Raw genomic sequence first — 23,287 nt, 5'->3', positions numbered from 1 at the left:
AAGAAGCTCTCTTGTAATCTGTTTTCTGGTTAATAAAAGAAGACTTTGGGGTCCAAATCTTGCTGGTGTTACTCTCTGGAAGTGCTGTGAGCTAATTTAGTTTCTGCATATTTTATGTTTCAGCCATTAATAATAGCTTATTGTAGAGTATTGTGAGCACAGGTATCTTGTTCACTTGCTAGGGTTTGAGTGGTGTTAGGGTTTCTGAAGTAATGGCAGGTATCTCCATTACTTTTGGGATCTAGCAACATTTTTTCCCTCTTTACTGATGGTTGAAGTGAGCTGTGCAGGAAACCCTTACTGAAGAAGATTAGCGGGCGTTTGGGGAAGTTCTCGGCTGAACCAGCCAACTCCCACAAGCATTTTTTGCTGAGCCCAGTTGGATTTGATCCTGGGTCTATCATTCAGTTTATTTTTCCCTAATTTGCATGAGAGATTTTCTGAAGTTCTTCATAGTGAAAATCTGAAATTTTTGTTCTTTAAAATACTTCTGTTCTTATTGCTGAATCTGGTTGTTAAGGGGCCAAAATCTGTAAATTAATCAAGCTGATCTAGGGTTTCAAATTTTTGCTTTATACAGTTTTCATTAGGGTTTTGTTTTCTTTTGTGTTTGCAGGTATAGGGTTTTGTTTTCTTGCAATTGCAGCTGCCCAGCCTGCAAATCTATTTTTAGTCAATGTGTTCTCTTTACCAGTGCACTGCCAGACTTGCGTATTTACCTTATCCCCACCTGCAATCCAGCTGCGTGACTTTCTGCCGGCAAAGGTGGTGCTGAAACGCTTTGAAAGGAAGAGCATTGTTGTTTGCTGGTACTACGGCTGAAACATTATGCCATGAGAAGCCCGCACAAGGCAATGAAGGATGCAGATACACGTTGGCAATTAGATCAAGCTTCTGTAGCGGTCTTTGTAGAGTTGCTCCATTGAAATTCTGCCGTCACCAAAGCCGTCTCAAATCTGAGCAGCCAAAAGACAAGAAAACTCAAAAGTCTGCACAGTTGTTACAGTTCGGATGATCCCGCAGCAAAACCAGGTTTAAATCGAAGTTGTCCGACATCATTCAACGCAGAACTGGCTCAGCCATTTCACCTGCATTCCAAAATCGATCCACAATCACCACGATTTGGATACCCACGCGTTTCAACACTGATTGAACCTGCAAAATGTCTGCGGATCGATGTCATCGTGCGTGTGAGGAATCGAAGCTGTAAGGAGACATCAGTTGTCGGCTGGGTAAGAAAGCCGTGACCCCTTTCTTGCCGTCGAAAAGCCCTCGAAATTTCCATTTGTTCGCCATCACTTGCAGAGAATCAAATCAATTTCAAGCCGCCGACAGGTAATGTTTGCAAAGCTAGAATCGTTTAGTGCTCAGGTAAGTTTCAAACCTCTTTAAGCTTTGTCTGAAATCTTGCAATTTCGGATTCTAAAGGATCGCGTGAAGTTGAGCTGCGCATTCATGTTTCCCTCTTCGTTTTGCATAGGAGACATTTTTTTGTTGTAACCTCATCGTAGATGCGATTGCAGTTACCCATGTTAAAATCTCAACGCATCACAATCAAACAAAATTCAAACGTAGCTCCTCTTTTCTCATCTGGCTTTCCCTGTGCGTGTTAATTAGTAGCTGAGCATACACTTTTCTGTTTCAGCCGCAGTCTCCTTCTGAGCCGGTGCCCTCATTTCGAATCTTCGTTCTGCGTGTTCAGCCTTTCTGTCGGGGTCGGGATTTCCTCTTTAACACAGACGGTAGCATGTAAATCGAATTTTTTTTTCTTTAGGGTATAGCGTCGGGACTTTTGACTGTTTGTTTTTCTTGCATCAGAGGTTATACGTTTTATTTAAATTAGATTTTAACAATAGTTCCATCATAATAGATTTAGGTTTAGTTTTTTTTTTTGTGTTTATCATTTTTAGTTCATAGCGTAGGGCCTTTTCTTAAGTTTTGGGGTTTATAAAAAATTTAGGGTATATAGATCATAATTTTGACTATCTCATAGTTTTAGTTTTAATTCATATTTTAGATTTTAATATAATGTTTCTTTTTTTTTGAAAATATGAAAAATAAAAATAAAAATAAAAAAGATTCTTTTATGCTTTAGGCTTAGCTTTAATTTTTATATAGTTAAGTTTTAGATTAAATTTAATTTTCGATTTTTTAAATTTTTTAGGCTTTGTTTCAAAAAAAAAAAAAAAAAAAATTTGAAAAGCATCAAAAGCATCGTGGGAATTTTTGCTAGATCCAGTTGTTTTCGGAAAAATATCATTTTGAGATTCAAAATTACTGATGTGGAATAAATGTTTATTATCTGTACATGAATGATCATCTTAAAGATTAGCTGCATGTGGTACTTGGTTAATGATTTATGATTTTCATGATTGTTTAAAGCATCTATTGAAAATTTTCTTAAATTACTGGATATTGCAAGAACGTTATTGTTTCAACTGATATCTTGCGTTGTTCTAGATTTCATGATAAATGCTTGCTCTGCATGGTTTATATTGTTGCAGCATCTGATAATTAAACGATTAAATATTTACTCCACAAGGCACTGGTCTTTTAACTTTTAAATCCATCTAGTGCTTATCTTATCGTGTCTCGTGTCTCCCAACCCAGCTGGTTCACAGTTGGTCATCCATTTCCCTACAGGGTCTACCCCCCTTAGCCGCGGGAGACAAGCTTAAACGGAGGGATCGGGGATCAGGGTGACAGCCCCTGGTCTGAGCGTTGTCGTGTCAATCTGCGCGACAACAACACCCATAGTTGGAAGCACTAAGAAGTGGGGTTGATATAAGTTCCTTTTTCAAGGCATCAAATGATTTTTGGGCTTGATCATCCCACATGTATGGTACTCCCTTTTTAAGTAGATGCATAAAGCCTTTCTTCAACTCGACATAATTTACGATGAACTGTCGTAAGAAGTTTCCATTCCCTTGCAAACATTGGAGCTGCAAAATGGATTACGGTTCGGGAAATTGATTAATTGAGTTTACCTTATCGGGATCAACCCTAATCCCATACTTGGAGACAATGAAACCAATTAGACGTCCAAACTCGACAAAGAAAATGCATTTATACGGATTCAAAGTATGTTGTAGAACTTGTAGAACCTTCGCCTAAGAAAAATTTCTCGCAAATAATCTAGGTGCTGAGCTCACTTCTTGGAATGGGTTGGGAGGCCATCCAAGTAAGCTTGAACAATATGTCTAATATCATGGAATACGTAGTCCATAGCCCATTGAAATGTTTCTCCAACATTCTTTAAACCGAATGGGAGTTTTCGATGAAAAAAGATTCCCCAAGGGAAAATGAAGGCAGTTTTGTGATGGTTTTCCAGTTTTATGGTGATATGGTTATGACCTGAGAAACAATCCATGAATGAGAAGGATTCACAACCAGCGCAGTCGTCGATTATTTGGTCGATGAATGGTGTCAGATAATTATCCTTTGGAAACACATCATTCAAGTCTCGATAGTCTACACAAACGCGGATGGTATCCTATTTCTTACCGACAAGAACCATATTGGAAGCCCATTCCATTAAGGGAACGGGGTAGACAAAACCAACATGTAACAATTTTTCCACCTCAGTCTTGATGATTGTAGTTTTGCGAGGGTGGACTGGTCGAATTCTTTGGCGGACAGGCTTGGCATTGTCATATACCTTGATCTCATGCTCGACAATAGATGGATCTATTCCGAACATTTCCTCATAAGACCAAGTGAATACATCGCGAAATTCCTTGAAAATGCAAGTGACGCTTGCAATTTCCTCGGGAGTGAAATCGGCTCCAACCTGGATGTTTTCCATGATGTCTATCTTGACAGAAATATCCATGAACAATTTCTTTGAAATATATCCCATGTTCCCTTTTGAATCCAAAGTTTGGATAGTTATATAAGCTGAGGGAATTATTTCAGGTGCGTCATAAGATAGGATTTGAATGGGCATCATGTCCAAATCAGTTATTGAGACACGATGATGAGAGTCCTCCCAATGTCGCTCTTCTAAACACATGATTTCTCGAATAGATTCATCCGAAGGTTGGACTTGATTAAGGAGATCGCAAGAAGGAGAATTTATGGGAGAGGAGGTGGTAACGTTGGTCATGACCAAAGTGACCGGATATTCAAATGCAGATTGAATGACTTGGTAGGCCAATTCAACTAGTGATAATGGAATTTGTTATCCATAAGCGTCAATGTTTGAAGGGGCCAGGAGGATCCAAGGATCGGTCGGTTCATGAGGAATAGATGAGACCATATAGACCATCTGTGGAACCTCAGGTGGCAGGAGAGGAAAACAACCCATGAGGGAATATCCCTTCAATAGACTGATATCGATACTGATGTAAGAGTCACGAACACTATCTATTAAGGGTACAAAGCCGCTAGGTAATGAGGAATAATTTGGGGTGAAAAAGGACAGCTGGTCGACTGTGACTATCCTTCCATCCAATGGAAAGAGGATGATGTGAAAGACAACAGACATAATGGAGGTCATGGCGTAAGTCTAAATACAAGCCAACAATAGATTGTAGTCGAGTTTTCGATCCATGACTTCGATATCCACTGTTACCATTTTCTCACACAAAGTGATGGGGTAGCTGGCTAGGTAACCTTTTGGGATGAAAGTGTGGCGATTGAAATATTTAAGGGAATTCGACAGCGGGGATAGGGTTGGAAAACCTAAAGTGAGCCAACATGAAGCTGACATGACATAGGTTGAAGCACCTTCGTCAATGACAGTTCTATGTACTCCTCATCCTTTCGAAAATATTTGCACCTAAAATGCAAGCTGGTGTGAAAGGGGAGGTTTACATTTGTCCATGTCGAAAATTGCAAGCATGGAATCCTGAGGGTCGACCCCACCAATTGTCGAAAGAAGAGCTTTCCTTTGTGCTGGACAGGTTTGTAATACTTCGAGCACCAACATAGCTGACGGTGCTTGTGCCAAATCTTCTACAATACTGTAGTTCTAGGCAACACGTGCAGATGTATTATGCGTTGTGCGACGAAGTGCCCCTTTTGGGGGGCGAATCACAAGATCAACAACCAGACTTTCGATATGAAGATCGTTAGGCGATGGTGGGTTTTGACTCGAGGAGGCTTCCTCAACATTAGTGACTGGAGCTCCATAAGTTTTGTATCTTGTTTGTAGATCTACCATTTCAAAGGTGTAAACGGTAGATGGTCCTCCACCAGCTGAAGGATACTGCAAACCGTCGTTTCCCCCTTTGTGGGGGTTGGGGTTGGTTTGCAATAAGGTGCTGCTGCTGCTAAGTAGGGAAAGGGTTGTGTAGGACCGCAGGGGTCTGGCTAGTGCCATTTTTAGCAAGGAAATTTGTGCATTCTTGGAGATGCGGACAACGATAAGTCATATGGTCTTCCGCACAAATTTTGCAAGGGAATTTGGCGGGTTTGTCCTTTCCATCATTAGAAGGCGCAACAACTTTCTGCTTTAGGTTATACTGCTTGGTTGACTGCTCTTCAGAAGGAGCAATATTTTTATTATTCTTCTTGTTCTTACCGCTTGGTTTTTGTGTAGACTGCACAAAGTTTATCGCGGTGGTAGGAAGATCAATAGATTTGGTAGAGGGGTCAACTAGTAACTAGGCAATGTGATCACTAAGTTATTTTACAACAACCCCAGAGGTAGCACCGATAATACCATCAACGTGCACTATTATTCAAGAAAATTACCTCCTCACCAACTCAGAGGAGAAAGACATGATGACTGAAGGACTAACCAAGTTCACAGGCCTAGTTTTCATGCTAAGGCTATCTAGGCACTAGAAACCTGCTTTATAAAGCTTCCTAGCAAGGCTAAGGGTGTGTTAGTTCTCAGGGTAACTCTGTCTATTACCTCAGGAAGAGTGTTAGTGAACCTAAATGAGTTTCTATGGGTCAAGAGAATAAGATGACCGAGAAATATCTCGAGATTCTCTCGTATGTCAGCGTACAAAAGTAGGGAAACATTAGAACTCGACCTGTTTGGAGGAATTAATAATTCCCAATGGAGTCTACAAAACGGGAAAGAGCACAAAAGCATGGAAACATCACTGCTTTTTCCTAATGGAACTCATGAAGGACTTGGCAACCCTATCCTCACATGCTATATATGTGAGGCTAGGGCCATTCTAGAAGAGGTCAAACCATTTGAAAGGATTTCCCATTAGATTGTCGAGCATAGTCTCTGACTAAGGCATTAGAAGAGGTTAAGAAGGGAGAGAGAGAGAGGAGCTGGAGAGGTAAGGGAAGGCTGATAGAATTGATGGTTGTAATCACTTTTTTCTACATCAATATAGAACTACAATTGTGTTTTCCACTTCGTGATGTTGGTAGTATAATTTGTTTATATGTTCATACAATGTCGTTATTATGAGTGGCTTAGATATATGCAACTAGATATCTTTATATGTTAATGCATTGTTTGTCAAAGTTATATGCTGTGATATTACACTTGTCTTATCTATGTGCAAGTTTTGATTTGGATCTATCTCAGGGGTCTTCCACCTAGCTACGTTGCGCTTTCCAGCAACACCACACCAAGAGTTGAGGTAATAAGTCCTTCTTCCTGCTTTGATGATCATTTTTTAAACATAGATATGCATACATCTTTGTGACAAATGCAGCTAATTTGACTATTTTCCAAGGATCCCGGGAAGATCCTTGAGGGTTTCTACACCACGAAACACCCATGCATTAATCCCTATAGTAGAATTGGTGACTCCACTGGGGATTACACTTAGTTCCTAGTTTTCCCAAAAAGTTCCTAGACCTCTCTTTCTTCCAGGCGTTTCTGTACTTCTTCATTCCCTTTCTGACCACTCAGGACTATACAACACCCTTCTCTTAGTGCTTAGCCCTAGATCTGATCCCCACAACCTTCTTTTTGAGCCTTTTTCCTCACTAATGCTATATGGTAGTGTAAACAGTGCTTTATAAAGCATCGCGGCCTCACAAATAGTGCGTTAGTGTTGCAAGTAACTATCAGTAACTTCTAGCACAAAGTGTTAACCAACCATTTCTTAATAAATAGACTGCTCTATGACCTCATGGGTTGGGAAATCTAGTTGTAGACTGATCAAGGATTTGCAGTTGTGCTTGTTTGATTGATCTGTCTCCTGAACAATTTTTTTTTTTAAGAAAATAACTTTACTTGTTAAAAGTTTTTTTTCATAAAACAAAATATATATATATATATATATATATATATATATATATATATATTTTTTTTTTTTACTATTTTCTGCTTAGTTGGTTAGATTTGCATTATTTGGTTTCAACAGTTGTTAGTGAGCATTGTAGTTTTTTCAGTTGTAATAGTGTTTTACTAAACAAGATGCATGGTATATATATTGATGTATGAATGACTCTCTCTTTGTAGAAGAAACTTCCTCATCAAAAGTGAAATTTGCAAGCATTGTTTTTGCATGATTTGAGTCAAAGTCCGATATAACTTCCTATGTCAACACCCCTACCAATGACTCTAATGAAGTACATTTAAAATATACCTAATAAAATGAATCAACAACTCTTTTTAGAGTAAACACACGTTAGTTTAGGCTAGGATCTTGGGATAGGTAGTGTGAGTTAACTGCCAAAGATCATACAACAAAAGTAATGTCATTAACGAGAGAAATCCTTCTGCACTCATACTATCCAGGACCACTCTAGTAAAAGCGGAGCTAAATACGAGACAACGTAAGACTGTAAACAAAGGTAGCACACCTTCGCTCACATATCCTTTGGGTATTCTGTGTATCGGGGATCCCTTCGGGGATATCACAACTGAGTCAGGGACTCAGGTATCCTGCCCACATAGTGTACTGTTTACGACTATGTCCCCCGACAGTGCCTGTGATTTGAGGTATCCTTAGTGGCCATAATTTTAGGGACAAACACATGGTGACTAGGGCGGGTTGTCCTGGTACCTAACACGGATGAACCTACTCTGCCTTCAATTTTTGGAAGGGTGCTCGTCTTCACGAGAGTACTTGGCCCCTTAATCTGAGGTTTGAGAAAAGATAAGAGTAATCGTAACTATACATTTGGACAACCCTCTTTGTTATCTATTGTGATACTGGGTTTCATCTCTAGTGATCGATGGTTATCAGACAGGGTCATTTCCCTCTATTTTTTGATTGATTTCCATAATGTATTTTTTAAGTGCTAGATTGTTATCGCCGAGACGGTAATAAATATCACTGTAAAATTTATTGGCCACCATGGCTACATTCGGCCCTCATCGTCAATCTAGACAGTTGTTAGGTCTTCCCCCACTCATTATGGAGGATCCACCAAGCCCCAGTGAATCAGATTACCCGTATTTGGGCAATTAATCTCCGAGATTTAACACAAAATTGGTTTGGACATCACATGATTCCATCTTACCAAAAGATTTCTTTACTAAAGGTTTTATTCCTACATACAATCCTATGATAACGAATCTGTTGGGACCACTCTTGATTCCAGTTGCATTTGTACCTTGTATGTCTTTTGTTGGACCTACACCACCCATCCCATCGATGACTAATGGGTCGTGGGCTTTTGTGGACACTTTTGGTCCACTTCCACCTCCCTAGTCGACAGTCAATACCACACCTCTGATGGCAAACCCTGCTATCCCACCTGTCCCAAGTTCAAACCCTATCATGACACCTAGCATGGGTGGAACCCAATATATACTGGGTTTTTCCCCTTTTGTGTCAGCTCCCAGACCTTCGACAAGTGCTACATATAGCGCTCCTTATAACGCTCAATATAGCATGGTTAGCAAGGGTCCTGTCAACAACCCCTTTGGTTGGCATCCATTGTTTAGTTCCAACCCCCGGGTTCAGATGCCTAGTGGAAATGTTCCCAATATGCACATTCCGGTTGGGAACGTTATAGGTTCCCCTCTGTTTATAGGACAACAGGGATAGTCATTGATTGACATGAACCCTCCTTATGTCAGTCAAGGACCTATAGTTAATTACGTGGCGAGCGGGATCCCTCAACAAGGTCCCAATCAATCCATATGGGCACCCCACTCTCAACCTCAAATGAGTCAAGGGGGAATTCCTTATCCTGGGGGCACTTACAACCCCCAGTCTAACAATCCCTATGGAAACCCACAACACACGACTGTACCCACATCGTGTGTACAATATTAGGAACAACATGATGGGAGGACTGCAAGGATCCTCAAGTCATATGTCATCGCCTTGGCCCGATTTGGGGGCATCAAACACCTTGCCTTTCTTAGTAACACTTGATATCCCAACTTGTACGAACTCACAAATGACCCCATCTATCACAACTTACTTTGGTCGCTAATCTCGCATAAAATTCTGATAGACATCCCAAACTTCGAAGGGAAACAAGGGGAGATTCTGGGTACACACACCACCACCTATCATTTATGGGATGTTTCTAACTCCATGGTGGATGATAGTATCCATCTATGGTTCTTTCCCCACACCCTTACTGGCAATGCAGCCAAGTGGTACATAGAGTTACCACACACGTTAGTCAATAAATTTGGCGCTTTAGTGATGGAATTATGAAAGCACTTCCAGCTACCCATCCGCTATGAAACTAGGACGAAAATCCTCACTTCATTAAGTTAGGACACCGCCAACCAAATCTCTAATCATATCCATGAATGGAGATGTAGGCGGAGGCTAGTCAAAGCTCCCCTCCCAGACTATCTATTAGCGAATTGGTTCTACAAGTCTCTCCTCCCTCAAATAGTTAAAGATGTCGCCTTAGGTGGTGCGGTCATAGAAGACCAATCCATTTGTCATTCCCATCACTTAGATTTTATATATACGCAGTCTGGCACTTTATAAGATGTCATTCCCAATGCCCCTCGCAACTCCAATGCTCCTGCTACTCAGCAACTTTGGGCACACACGATGGTATTATCGGTGCTACCTCAGGGGTTGCTGTAAAACAACTCAATGGTCACATTTCCCAGTTGTTATTTGACCCCTCTACCAAATCAACTGCTCTTCCTATTGCCACGATAAACTATCTTCAGTCTACACAAAAACTTGACGGTAAGAACAAGAAGAATAAGAAAAAGACCGCTCCTTCTGAAGAGTAGTCAACCAAGAAGTACAACTCAAAGTAGAAGATTTATGTGCCCTCTGATCATGGAAAGGGAAAACCCACCAAATTCCCTTACAAAATCTGTGCGGAAGACCACATGACATATCATTGTCTGTGTCTTCAGGAATGCACAGATTTCATTGCTAAAAAGGACATCGATAGGACCCCGATGGTCCTAAACAATCCATTCCCTGCTCAGCATAAGAGACACCTTGTTGCAAACCAACCCCAACCCCTGCAAGGGGGAAACAATGGTTCACATCATCCTTCAGCTAGTGAAGGACTATCTAATGTTTACACCTTTGAAATGATATATCTTTAAATTAGAGCCAAAACTTATGGAGTTCTAGTTGCTAATGCTGAGGAAGCCTCCTCGAGTCAAAACCCACCGCCGCCTAACGATCTTCATATTGAAAGGCCAGTTTCTGATATTTTGATTCACCCCCCAAAAAGGGCACTTCGTCGCACAATGCATAATACATCTATACATGCTTCCCATAACTACAATATTGTAGAATATTTAGCGCAAGCACCATTAGCTATGTCGACGCTCGAAGTATTACAAACCCATCTAGCACAAAGGAAAGCTCTGCTTTTGTAAATTGGTGGGGTCAACCCTTAGGATTCCATGCTTGCAATTTTCAGCATGGACAAATGTAAACCTCCCCTTTCACACAAGGTTGCATTTCAGGTGCAAATATTTTAGAAAGGGCAAGGAGTACATAGAATTGTCATTGAAGAAGGTTCTTCAACCTGCATCATGTCGGCTTCACATTGGCTTGCCTTGGGTTCTCCAACCCTCTCTCTACCATTGAATTCCCTTGAGGCATTCGATGGCCCTAGATCCATCACAAAAGGTTACCTTGCCGACTACCCCACCACTCTGAGTGGGAAAACAGTAACGATGGACATTGAAGTCGTAGATCGTAAACTCGACTATTAGCTGCTTTTGGGCCGCAGTTGGACTTATGCCATGAATTCCATTGTGTCTTCAGTATTCCACCTCATCCTATTTCCATTGGAAGGGAGAATTGTCATAGTGGACCAGCTATCCTTCTGCACCCCAGATTACTCCCCGTTGCCTAGCAACACTGTACCTTTAGTGGATGGCATACCTGACTCTTATGTCAGTATTGGTACTGGTCTTTAGAAGGGTTCTCCCTTGATGGGTTGTTTTCCTCTCCCACCGCCCGCGGTTCCACATACGGTCTCTATGTTCTCATCTTTCCTCATGAACTGACTGATCCTTGGATCCTCTTGGCCCCTTCAAACATTGACTCTTATGGAGAACAAATGCCGCTATCACCAACGAAATTGGCCTACCAAGCCATTCAATTTGCATTTGAATCTCCGATCACTTTGGTCACAACCAATGGTACCACATCCTCTCTCATAAATTCTCCTTCTAACGATCTCCTCAATCAAGCCCTACCTTCAGACGAAGCTATTCGAGAGATCATGTGTTTAGAGGAGCGACCTTGGGAGGATTCTCACCATCGCGTTTCGATATCTGATTCAGACATGATACCCATACAAACCCTGTCCTTTGAAACACTTGAGATCGTTCCCTCACTTTATATGAACATCCAAACTTTGGATTCAGAAGGGAACATGGGAAATATTTCAAAGGCATTTTTCATAGATATTTCAGTCAAGATAGGCATCATGGAAAACATACAGATTGGGGCCGACTGCAATCCTGAGGAAATTACAAGCTTCACTTACCCTTTTAAGGGTTTCTGTGATATTTTCCCTTAGTTTTATGAGGAAATTCATGGCATAGACTTGTCAAGCATGAGATCAAGAAGTATCAAGCATTATTTTTATGGTATTTTTCTTGCTCATTAATCCAAAAAAACCTCGAGTCTCCTTCTTTGGGCTCGCTAAACTACCACGAAGAAGATCAAGCATTCTTTTTATGGTATTTTTCTTGCTCCTTATTCCGAAAAAACCTCAAGTCTCCTTCTTTGGCCTCATTAAACTACCACGAAGAAGATTGAGCATTATTTAATGATATTTTTCTTGCTCGTTAATCCGAAAAACCTCGAGCCTCATTCTTTGGGCTCGTTAAACAACTACAAAGAATATATGAGCATGTTCTTTTTTGGGACTATTTCATGCTCTTGAACTGAAAAATCCCCGAGTTACTTCTTCAGTCTCATTAAAATCCTATGAAGAAGATCTGAGCAACTCTTTTCTCTCTTTTTCTAGCTCACTAACCTGAAAAAGATAGATTGAGCATTATTTTTAGGGATTTTTTCTCGCTCTTAAATCGAAAAAACCCCAAGTTCCTTATTTAGGCTCGTTAAAAACATATGAATAAGCTCCGAGTGTTATTTTTATGAACTTTTATGGCTTGTTAAATAAAAAAAACCCCGAGTTTTCATCATCGGGCTCGTAAAAAACCTATGACGACGATACCAAAGCTTTCTTTTTTGTGACCCTTTCTTGCTCTTAAATTGAAAAATCCCTGAGTGTTACGCATTCTTCGGGCTTGTTAAATCTACGAAGAAGGAATGAGAAATTCTTTTACCTCTTTTTCCTCGCTCATTAAATTGAAAAATATACCTCAAGTTTTCTTCATTTGACTCGTTAAAATTTGATGAAGGTCTATTGATTTTGTCATCGTGTGACTCATTAAAATTTCCTGACAAATATCGAGTTTACTCCATCTCCTCGTACTCGTAACAAAATGAGGCAAACATCTATTGAGCATAGGTTTCTCTTTATCCAGACTTAGTAGATTAACTTACGGAAAAGGAACCTTTTCGGGTATACTATTAAACCTTTGTCACACCCGGTTAACAACTATGACAAAGGGACCACCCTGGAGTCATTATTTACAATCTTTTCAAACTCTCGAAATATGAAAAGACCACCAAGTTGTCTCGTCTAGACTCATTAAATTAAACAGATGAGGAATGGAGCCGCTCTTTACGATCTTTTCAGACTATTGAAACATGAAAATACCAATGAGTTTGCCTGCCTGGAATCACTAAACTAATCAGATATGGCATAGAGTCACTCTTTTTTTGATCTTTTCAGACTCTTAAAATGTGAAAATACCAATGAGTTTACCCATATGGAATCACTAAACTAATGAGATGGGGAAATGGACAATACAATTGCTTTGTGTTCAATATTTTGAAAAGAATTTTTTGGCAGCAGTCACTCCCTTGAACATGGCACTCCCTCAGATAAATCTTCCTTGTGACGACCTCTCAATATGAACCTTACCATCCTATGAGTTTAGCCTATATACCCCGATGTTCTTGCATCTCTGTATCCTAACACTCCTTGGTGTTCATGAGTCTAGTGCTGCATGGTTAAAACTGTTGTGTTGTGCCTTCTCTGTTCAAGGGAAAACCTTTATCTTATGTTTCCTCCATCAAACCATCAAGAATATCCTATCATAATTCTCTCTGTTGCTTTGACCCAATGCTCAAAAGATTCCTCAAAAAACAATCATTCTTGTCTCGTTTCGTGTCGACTGATGTAGGACACCTTATTGCCTACCTTTTGACAGGTATCTTCCTATCGACTTCAACACTCTATCTAGGAAGAAGACCCAGAAACACTTCAGTGCCTTGGTACTTGCAGACATCAGTGGCAGGTCACCTTGTGTTTGGTCAGGGGTTTTCATTATTGGCTCCTGGTTAAACGATTCTATGAGTGTTTGATGACAAAAAAAGTATTCACACTCATTATATTGAATTGTGCATCTTGGAGACCATCACCATTATCGGTGGCCATCCTTACCTCTATTAACGCTCTCTATTATTGATTGGTAATCAAACAATTTCATGCATATTCAACCTCAATGCATTATTCACATGTATCGATCTATGATGTTGTGGTGAAGCAGAAATTAAGACCTTGGGTAGAGGCTTACATCACTCAGCCTTGTTTCCTCTCCCAAGTTGCATTTATTCATTTTTGGAGGCAACTCATCAGAATGATCCTGTTATGACACATGTTCTACATTGTGCTTATCGGAGGCCAACATCATCATATCTCTTTATTGAGAAAATCACTTTGACATAGCTACAGATTATGGGAATGCCCGATTCAGGACATGATTTTAGTTGTTTATATATATGTGTTTTATCAGGTTTCTTGTACCACCCGAAGCTCCGATCCTCTCTCTCTTTTTTCTAAAATAAAAGGAGAGTTAAATATAAAGTATTTCGGCCAGCCTCTGATCTCACACTTTAGGGGGCATCTGTTATTGTTATACAACAAATTGACCTCCTTATCAACTCAGAGGGGAAAGACATGATAGCTGAAACAAAGACCACAATCACAGGCCTTGATTCCACACTAACGCTGGCTATGCACTAACAACCTGCTTTATAAAGCTTGTTACCAAGCCTGGAGGTGCATTAGTGACCCTACTAAAGCATGTTGCTAGTATGGGAACAACGTTAGTGAAACTTGGTGAAGTTCCAAGGGTTAAAGGAATGAATTGACTCACAAATATCTAGATATTTGTCCCTAAAATTACTCAAGAAAAGCAAGGAAACATCCAAATTCGAGATATTTGGAGGATTTCTAATCTGAAAAAAGGAGGAAAATGGGAAAGAGCTGAAAAGCATGGCAAGTTCATTATTTTTTCCCTAGTGAACTCAAGGAGAAGCTTGGAAACCTTAACTCAATTGCTATATAAGCAAAGTGAGGCGTATTGTGAAAGAGGTCAGAACATTTGAAAGGATAGCATACTTGACTGTTGAGCATTGACTCATATCATAAGAAGTGAGTAAGAAGGGAGAGAGAGAGAGAAGCTGGAGGGGTAAAGGAAGGCTGATATAGTAGATGGTTGTAATCACTCTTCCAACATTAATATAGAACTGTAGTTGTACTGTCTACTCGTGGTGTTGATACTATCATTCATTTAGTTGTTTGTTCAATGCCTATTAGCATGAGTAGCTTAGTTGTATGCAATTAGATGTTCTTTTATATATTCATTTATTAGTTATTAGAGTTGTATGCTATGATTACAGTTGTCTCTTCTATGTGCAGGACTTGACTTTGGAGCCGGCTTTGAGGGAGTTCCACTTGGCTGCATTGTGATCTCCATACAAATCTACACAGAGACTTGAGGTAATCTACTTCTAATGCTTTGATAGTTAGTTATTGTCTATGAACATGCATGTAACTTTGTGCAGTTACAAATAATCTTACAGTGTGTTGAAGGTCCCGGGAAGACCTTTGAGGGTACTTACATTCTCCATACACCATGCATTTTACTCCATAGCAGAATTGGCGACTCCACTGGGTACTATACATCTAGTTCCTAGTTTACCTAGACTCTTCTCTATTTTCTTCTCCTTCTAAGAGCTCCCTATACTTCTGCAATCCCCTTTTGACCCACCAAAGATCTTGCTGCATCTTGCCTACAAGTATTCACCTCTAAATCTGATCTTGAAAGCCCTTGGTTTGATTGATTTCCTACACTAACGCAGGTTAACAGGCTACACAAAGCTTTATAAAGCATTGTGCCTGTTCACAGGGAGCGTTAGTGGGTGTACTAACTCTCTGTAGCCACTGTTACAGAGCGTTAGTCTCCCAATACCTTGATTTTTAGCAGTGTCTGAAAGCCAAAAGGGATAGGAAGCCTTATCATGGATTGAAGGAAGATCTGTAACTGCATTTTTCTAGCAAAAGAGGTGTCTTGAATTTTTTTTTAGGAAATCATTTTTGTTTTTCTTTCTTAAAAGCATTTTTTTTCAAAAGAAAGACTCACATTTTTTATTCATCCTTCTGTTTAGCTGGTTCAAAGCTGCTCTATTTTTCAAGGAGTTGTTAAGAAACATTGGAAAGAAGTTCTCTGGTTATGCATGTGTTTAAATGACTGAAATGCATGGAAATAATATGAATATGTGAAAAACTCTCACTTGTAGAATATAGCTTGTTTTCATCGAATTGAAATTTTTTTAAAGCATGGTTTTTTGCATGATTTATTGAGTCAGAGTCTCATCACATTTCATACGTCAACTCCCCTACTGAAGACAATAATCAAGTACACATAAAATGTACCTAAAATCAATCAGTAACTCTTTATTGAGCAAACAAACATTAGCTAGGCTAGGATCTTGGGATAAGCAGAGTGAGTAAAACTGACCAAGATCGAACACCAAACTAGTGTCATTAAAAGAGAGAAAAATTCCTTCTGCACTCATACTACCAGGACCACTCCAGTAAAAGCGGAGCAAATTACGAGACAACATCAGACTGTAAGTGAAGGTAGCCTGCCTTCTCTTACAAATCCTTTGGGTATTCTTTGTATTAGGGATTCGTTCAGGGATTTCAGAGCTGAGTCGGGGACTCAGGTATCCTGCCCACACAGCGTGCTGTCTACGACTATGTCCCCCCCAGTGGTGTCTGTGATTTGAGGTATCTTTAGTGGCAAAACTTATAGGGACTTACACAAGGTGATTGGGACGAGCTGTCCTGATACCTAACACAGACAGAACTACTCTGCCTTCAGTTTTTGGGAGGGTGCTCATCTTCATGAGAGTACTTGGCCCATCAATTTGAGGTCCGGGCGAAGCTCTAGGGTAACCGTAACTGTACATCTGGCCAACCTTCTCTGTTACTCATTGAGATACTGGGTTTCATCTCCAGTGATCGGTGTTTATCAGACAGGGTCATTTCCCTCTGTTTTCTGATTTATCAATTTAGTGTATTTTTTATATTTTTTTAGGTACCTGAGTGCTATCATTTGAGACTTTAACGAATATCATGATAAAATTTATTGATAAAAATTAATGGTCACTATGGCTACATCTAACCCTCGTTGTCACTCTAGATGATTGCTAGGCCTTCCTCCACTCATTGTGGAAGATCCGCCGAGTTCCACTGAACCAGATTCCCCATCTTCGGGGGATCAGTCTCCTAGATCTCACACAGGATTTGTTTGGACAACCGATGATTCAAGTTTGCTGGAGGATTTCTTTACCAAAGGATTCCTTCCTCCCTTTAACACTTTGCTCATGAATCCATTGGAACTTGTCTTGGCTCTCATGGTACCTGTACTTCTTGCTTAGGTAGTTAGAACATTTCCATCTATCCCATCGACGACTAACGGGTTGTGGAACTTTGTGGATGCATTCGGTCCTCCACCACTTCCCTAGTCGACATTCATCACAACACCATCGATGGCGAACCCCACTATCCCATTTGTCCAAGGTACAACCACTCACATGACACCATATATGAGTGGAACCCAGTCAATGTCGGGTTCCACCCTTTTAGTGTCAAACTGCATACCTTCGACAAGTGCCACATACAATGCTCCCTATAATGCTCAATGTGGCACTATGGGTGCGGTTCTCGTCTACCAACAACATGGTTTGCCGCCAATGTACAGTTCAAACCCATAGATTCATATACTTGGTGGGGTTCGCAATATGCACATGCCGGTAGGGAACGTAACAGTTCCCCCTCCATTCTCAGGAATGCATGGTCAGTCGCTAATTGACATGAGCATTCCCTCTATCAATCAAGGACAAATGGTTAGTTCTGTGTTGGGTGTGAATCCTCAAGGGGTTCCCAACCAATCCATGGGGGCACCCTACTCACACATTTAAATGAGTCAAAAGGGCATCGCTTATCCTAGGGGAAATTCTATACCCTAGTATCAAAATCCTTATGGAAATCCACTCTACAACACCATACCTCAAAGCAACTGCTACACCACACAACCCATGTACAATATTGGGAGCCAAAATATGGGAGGAGTGCAAAGCTCCTCAAGTCATCCGTCATCACCATGGTCTGAGTCGAGGGCACCCAACTCTCTGCCTTTCTTGGAAACGTTGTATATACTTGACTTATACAAGCTGACGAATGACCCCATCTATCACAACTTACAATGGTTTTCGATCCTGCATAAGATACCAACGGACATCCCAAAGTTTGATGGAAAATAAGGGGAGGATCTAGGCACCCATATCACCACCTACTATCTTTGGTGTGTTTCAAACTCTATGGTGGATGATAATGTCCGGTTACGTCTTTTTCCCCGCACCCTCACTGGCAATGTAGCGAAATGGTATATTGAGTTACCACGCGTGTCAGTAAACACCTTCGACACTTTAGCGATGGAATTCTAAAGCACTTCTAGCTACCCATCCACTATGAGACTGGGACAGAGCTCATCACTTCATTTCGTCAGGATATTGCCACCCACATCTCTGATCATATACATGAATGGAGATGTAGCTAGAGGTTAGTCAAAGCTCCCATCTTAGACTTTCTCTTAACGGACTGGTTCTGAAAGTCCTTACTCCCGCAAATCGCTAGAGATGTCGCTTTAGGAGGTGCGGTCACAGAAGACCAATCTATACGTCATGCCCAGCACTTAGATCTGATATATTCACAGTTTGGCACTCTTTACAACATAATCCCCAATGCCCCTGGAAACCCCAATGTTTCCGCTACTCAGCACCCCAGAGTGCACGCCGATGGAATTGTCGGTGCAACCTATGGGGCCGCTGTAAAACAACTCAGTGGTCACATCGTTGAGATGTCGGTGGACCCCTCTACCAAATCGATTGCTCTTCCTGCTACTGCAATAAACTCTGTGTAGTCTACGCAAAAATCCGGTGGCAAGAACAAGAAGAATAAGAAAAAGACTGCTCCTTCTGAGGAGCAGTCAACAAAGCAGCCAAACCCAAAACAAAAGGCCACTGTGCCTACTGACGAGGAAAAAGATAAACCCACCAGATATCCCTGCAAACTCTGTGCTGAAGACCACACGACTTAGCATTGTCCACATCTTTAGTAATGCACAAAATACCTTGCCAAAAGGGATACTGGTAAGACCCCCGCTGTCCTTAGGAATCCTTTTCCGCTCAGCAGCAGCAAAATCTTATTGCAAACCAACCACAACCCTCGCAAGGGGGTAATGATGGTTCACAACATCCTTCAGCTCGTGAAGGATCTTCTACCGTTTACACATTTGAAATGGTAGAACTCGCCACAAGAGCCAAACCTTATGGAGCTCCTATTGCTCCTGCAACAGAACCTTCCTCAGGTCAAAACCCACCGTCGTCCAATGATTTTCATATTGAAAGGCCAGTTGCGGACCTTGTAATTTGACCCCAAAAAGGGGCACTTTGGTGCACAATGCACAATACATCTGCAAGTGCCACCCAAAACTACAACATTGTAGAATATTTGGCGCAAGCGCTGTCGGCTATGTCGGCGCTCGAAGTATTACAAACATGCCCAACACAACAAAAAGCTTTTCTTTTGAATATAGGTGGTATCGACCCAACAAATTCCATGCTTGTTATTTTCGACATTGACAAGTGTAAACCTCCCCTTTCTCACCAACTTTCATTTCAAGTTTATATAACTTCGAAGGTATACATGGAACTGTCATCGACAAAGGTGCTGCTACCTGCATCATGTCGGCTTCATGTTGGCTTGCCCTGGGTTCTCCAACCCTAACCCCACTTTCGAACTCCTTGAAAGCTTTCGACGACCACACTTTCATTCCAAAAGGGTACTTGGCTAGCTACCCCTTCACTTTGTATGGGAAAACAATTACGGTGGACATAGAAGTCTTAGACAAAAAACTTGACTATAATATCTTGCTGGGTCGCAGTTGGACATATGCCATGATGGCTGTCGTATCTACTGTCTTTTCCTTCATCCTATTTCCATTGGATGGAAAGGTAGTTACAGTAGATCAATTGTCTTTCTGCACCCCTGATTATTCATCATTACCAAGTAGCTCCGTACCCCTAGTAGGAGGTGGAACTGACTCTTATGTCAGGTTAGGTACCAGTCTACTGAAGGCTTCTTCCCTCATGGGTTGTTTTCCTCTTCAGCTGCTGAAGGCTTCACAGACAGTCAACATGATTTCATTTATTCCTCATGAATTGACTGATCCATGGATCCTACCGGCTCCTTCAGACCTTGACACATTCAGAAAACAAATGCCGCTATCGCCAGCTGAATTGGCCTACCAAGCCATTCAATCCGCATCCGCATCTCCGGTCATGTTGGTTACTGCCAACGGTACCACTGCCCCTCCCATAACCTCTCCTCCTTTAGATATGCTCGATCAACTCCTATCTACAGATGAAACTATTCGAGAAATCATGAGTTTTGGAGAGCAACATTGGGAGGATTAGCACCATTTTGTTTCGATATCTGATTCAGACACAATGCCTCTTCAAATCCTGTCCCCTGACATACCAGAAATCATTTCCTCACCCTATACGACCATCCAAACTTTGGATGCAGAAGGAAACATGGGCGACACTTCCAAATCATTTCCCATCGATATTTTTGTCAAGACAGGCATCGTGGAAAACATCCGGATTGGAGCCGATTGCAATCCTAAGGAAATTGTGAGCTCCACGAGCCTATTTAAGGAATCCCACAATGTATTTAGTGAGTCTCATGAGGAAATTCCTGGCATCAATCCATCTATTGCCGTGCATGAGATCCAACTTTACGATGATGAAAAACCCATTGAGTGTCAGATCCCTTCCTTGGAAATAGCCGTTGAACCCCTGCCCGGCACTACTGCCGAAGAAGAACGCTTACTATACCTTAAACAGTTGGATAAAACCCGTCGAGATGCCGACTTGGCACTCGAGGCTCACAAGCACCGGGTACAATCCCAATTTGTGAAAGAGATTAAGCTTTGTTCTTACCAAGAGGGTGACCTAGTGTTGCTCTATCATCCAAAAGATGACCTCTTGGAGGCATGCACGCTTCAACCCATATGGCTAGGTCCCTATGTCATAACGAAAGTCCTCCCCATGGGGGCATATGAACTGCAGGACCGGGAAGGAGTCCCGCTCAAGGAGCCCAGATATGGGCTCTATCTAAAAGAGTATTATGCCTAGTATTGCACTGGGCATGTGCTTTGTGATTTTATGTATTCATAAGTTTTTCTTTCCTTTTTTTGTGTGATTGGATTGTTTTGTTATTTAGTGGAGTAATTGTCTCATACATTCTTCTCGCAATGCAGATGTCTTACTCACCCTTAGCATACGTAGGATACACAGATGGTGCCAATCATCACACACGGCACATTGCATCAGCTACTTGGGTCATCTACACACCTAAGTCAGAACTATTTTGTTCCGGGGGTGTCTTTCTTGAAACCACCACCAACAATATTGCCGAGTACATGTCCATAATTTCACTTCTCACGGGAGCGTCATCAAGGGACATCTCCAATTTGGTGGTTAGGTTAGACTCCTAGGTAGTCGTTATGCAATTGACAAATCATTATCACATTCATAATCCAACCTTGTTACATCATTATCGAAGGGTGCGACTCCTGGAACATCAATTTGATATAATCACATACAAACACGTTCCTCGAGAATTTAATGTGGTTGCTGATTCATTAGCTAACTATGTATTAGATTGGCACCTGTTTCGTTCTTTATAGAAGCATGCATGAATAGTAAAAATTTATTGAGTTAATTTTTTTTTACAAAAACATTTAAAAACACGTTTATGCCATCAAAATACCAAAAAACATGTATAGATATATAGATAAAAATCTGGTCTTTTACATCAAAATATACCAAAAATTAGATGATTTAAGTACAAAATGGCTATAAAAGCCCAACTACAAGCACTCATTGGCTACGCCAAAACACCTGCTAAAAAGAGCCTATTGCTCCAAAAATGCTAAATCCACTCTAGCTACTCTTCGAAGAGGAACAAGAAACCGCTCAAGTACACCGACTATGTGCCGCTGCATATGGGCGGGAATCTCCCTGATCGGAAGTGGGGGACACCCATGGTAAAACCCTCCAAGTTCCTCAGAACCTCACAAAGACTGTCGGCATCACCCCCTCTAGCAGGTAGTTGGCCTCCTCGTCGCATATGGCGAGGTTCTCCTGCGGGTCGTAATGGCGCCACATCTGTGTTAAGCATAAAACTTCATGTCGATTCTTATTTCACCTATAAAAAACATTACATAAACATCCAAAAGTCCAAAAATACTTAAAAGTACTGTAAAAAATCATTCTCACCTTGAGGACCCTAGTTGGTCCCACTGGCAGTATCAAGTCTCGGTCGCCGGTAAAGTCCATGCCCTCATAGGCATAGTCATCAATCATCACAATTTTCCCATGAAGCCACTGGAAGCAATCTTCATCGAAGAAATGCCCGATCGGTCCTCCTCCTGTGCGAGGATAGAGTGATGAATAGTGACCCTGCCTTGGCTTCCTCAGATCAAGGGGACCTAAGCTCATCCTTGGACGCATAATAGGAACCCTCTCAAGGAAGAATGAAACTGTTATGGTACCATACCCAAAACTATGTTGGGTACGAGTCTTGCATGCTATTAATTCTACCTTCAACTGGCGGAGTGCTGCTTCACACCAGTTGAACATCTGTGGCTGGACACAGTCAACTGTAAGCAACAGTTGGGCCTTTGTCGCAACGTGGGTACTCTTTGACCCCACCAACCACACAATCAACCATAAAACTACCCTCATAGACCTGGACCTTATCCTCTCTATGGGGACTCTGTTGCTAACTAGTCCACTCTCAGGATGCAGTAGGATTGCACCAGCTCTGAGGTAGATCTTGGATCTGGCCTACCACCAGTGAGTTTTGCCTGTGCCCCATGGCATAAAAAACTAGTCAAAAAATATATTTCATCACAGTCAATAGCCAGCTCCTGTTCTCCAATCCTAAACACTTGCTCGTGTTCATCCCAGCGCGAATAATCCATCTCAATAAATCCTCCTACCCTTTCATCAACTTCAGCTTTGCATACTTCAATAAACCACAGCAGCGCAATGCAAGTATGCATGCTGGATCGTTTTGCATCAACAATTCCTGGCTATCATGGGCCCGTTCTCTCCATAGGTGAGTCATTATGGCCTGAAACCTACATAGAATAACCCTAAAAATAGTCATAATGGGGAAAAAACACTTCAGGAATCCATGCATGAGGGTTTTAACTATGCCCTTTAGCTCTAACGCTACCCCCAGTGCTGTACAGGGAGGATTAACACCCTCCAGTGGCTCGTACAAAGTGTTTAACGCTCCCTACAGGCCATTTGGAGGGCGTTAGTGCGCAAACAGGGCTTTAGGGCACCTCAGATCTGCAAAATTCCACCCCTGAAACTGTAAAAAAGAGTTAAGCAATGCATAGAGCAAGGTTTTAGCCTTTACCTGGGACTGACAACACGTCAAATGGTCT

At 41.3% G+C, this 23,287-nt stretch overlaps 1 long non-coding RNA gene across 1 annotated transcript; it reads left to right on the top strand.

The window, feature by feature from the left end:
* Positions 1-61: 61 nt before the first annotated feature.
* LOC149163468 (uncharacterized) lies at positions 62-15,193 on the top strand. The gene is made up of 3 exons (XR_016260172.1): positions 62-1,335; positions 6,500-6,554; positions 15,112-15,193. It is a non-coding gene; the product is annotated as an uncharacterized LOC149163468 (long non-coding RNA).
* The last annotated feature ends 8,094 nt before the right edge of the window (positions 15,194-23,287 follow it).

The sequence above is a fragment of the Pinus tabuliformis genome, chromosome 5_1, assembly GCF_031772625.1.
Source record: "Pinus tabuliformis cultivar Carrire ecotype Pingquan chromosome 5_1, CPIR1, whole genome shotgun sequence".
Lineage (NCBI taxonomy): Eukaryota > Viridiplantae > Streptophyta > Pinopsida > Pinales > Pinaceae > Pinus > Pinus tabuliformis.
This window is presented reverse-complemented; position numbering and strand designations above follow the sequence as displayed.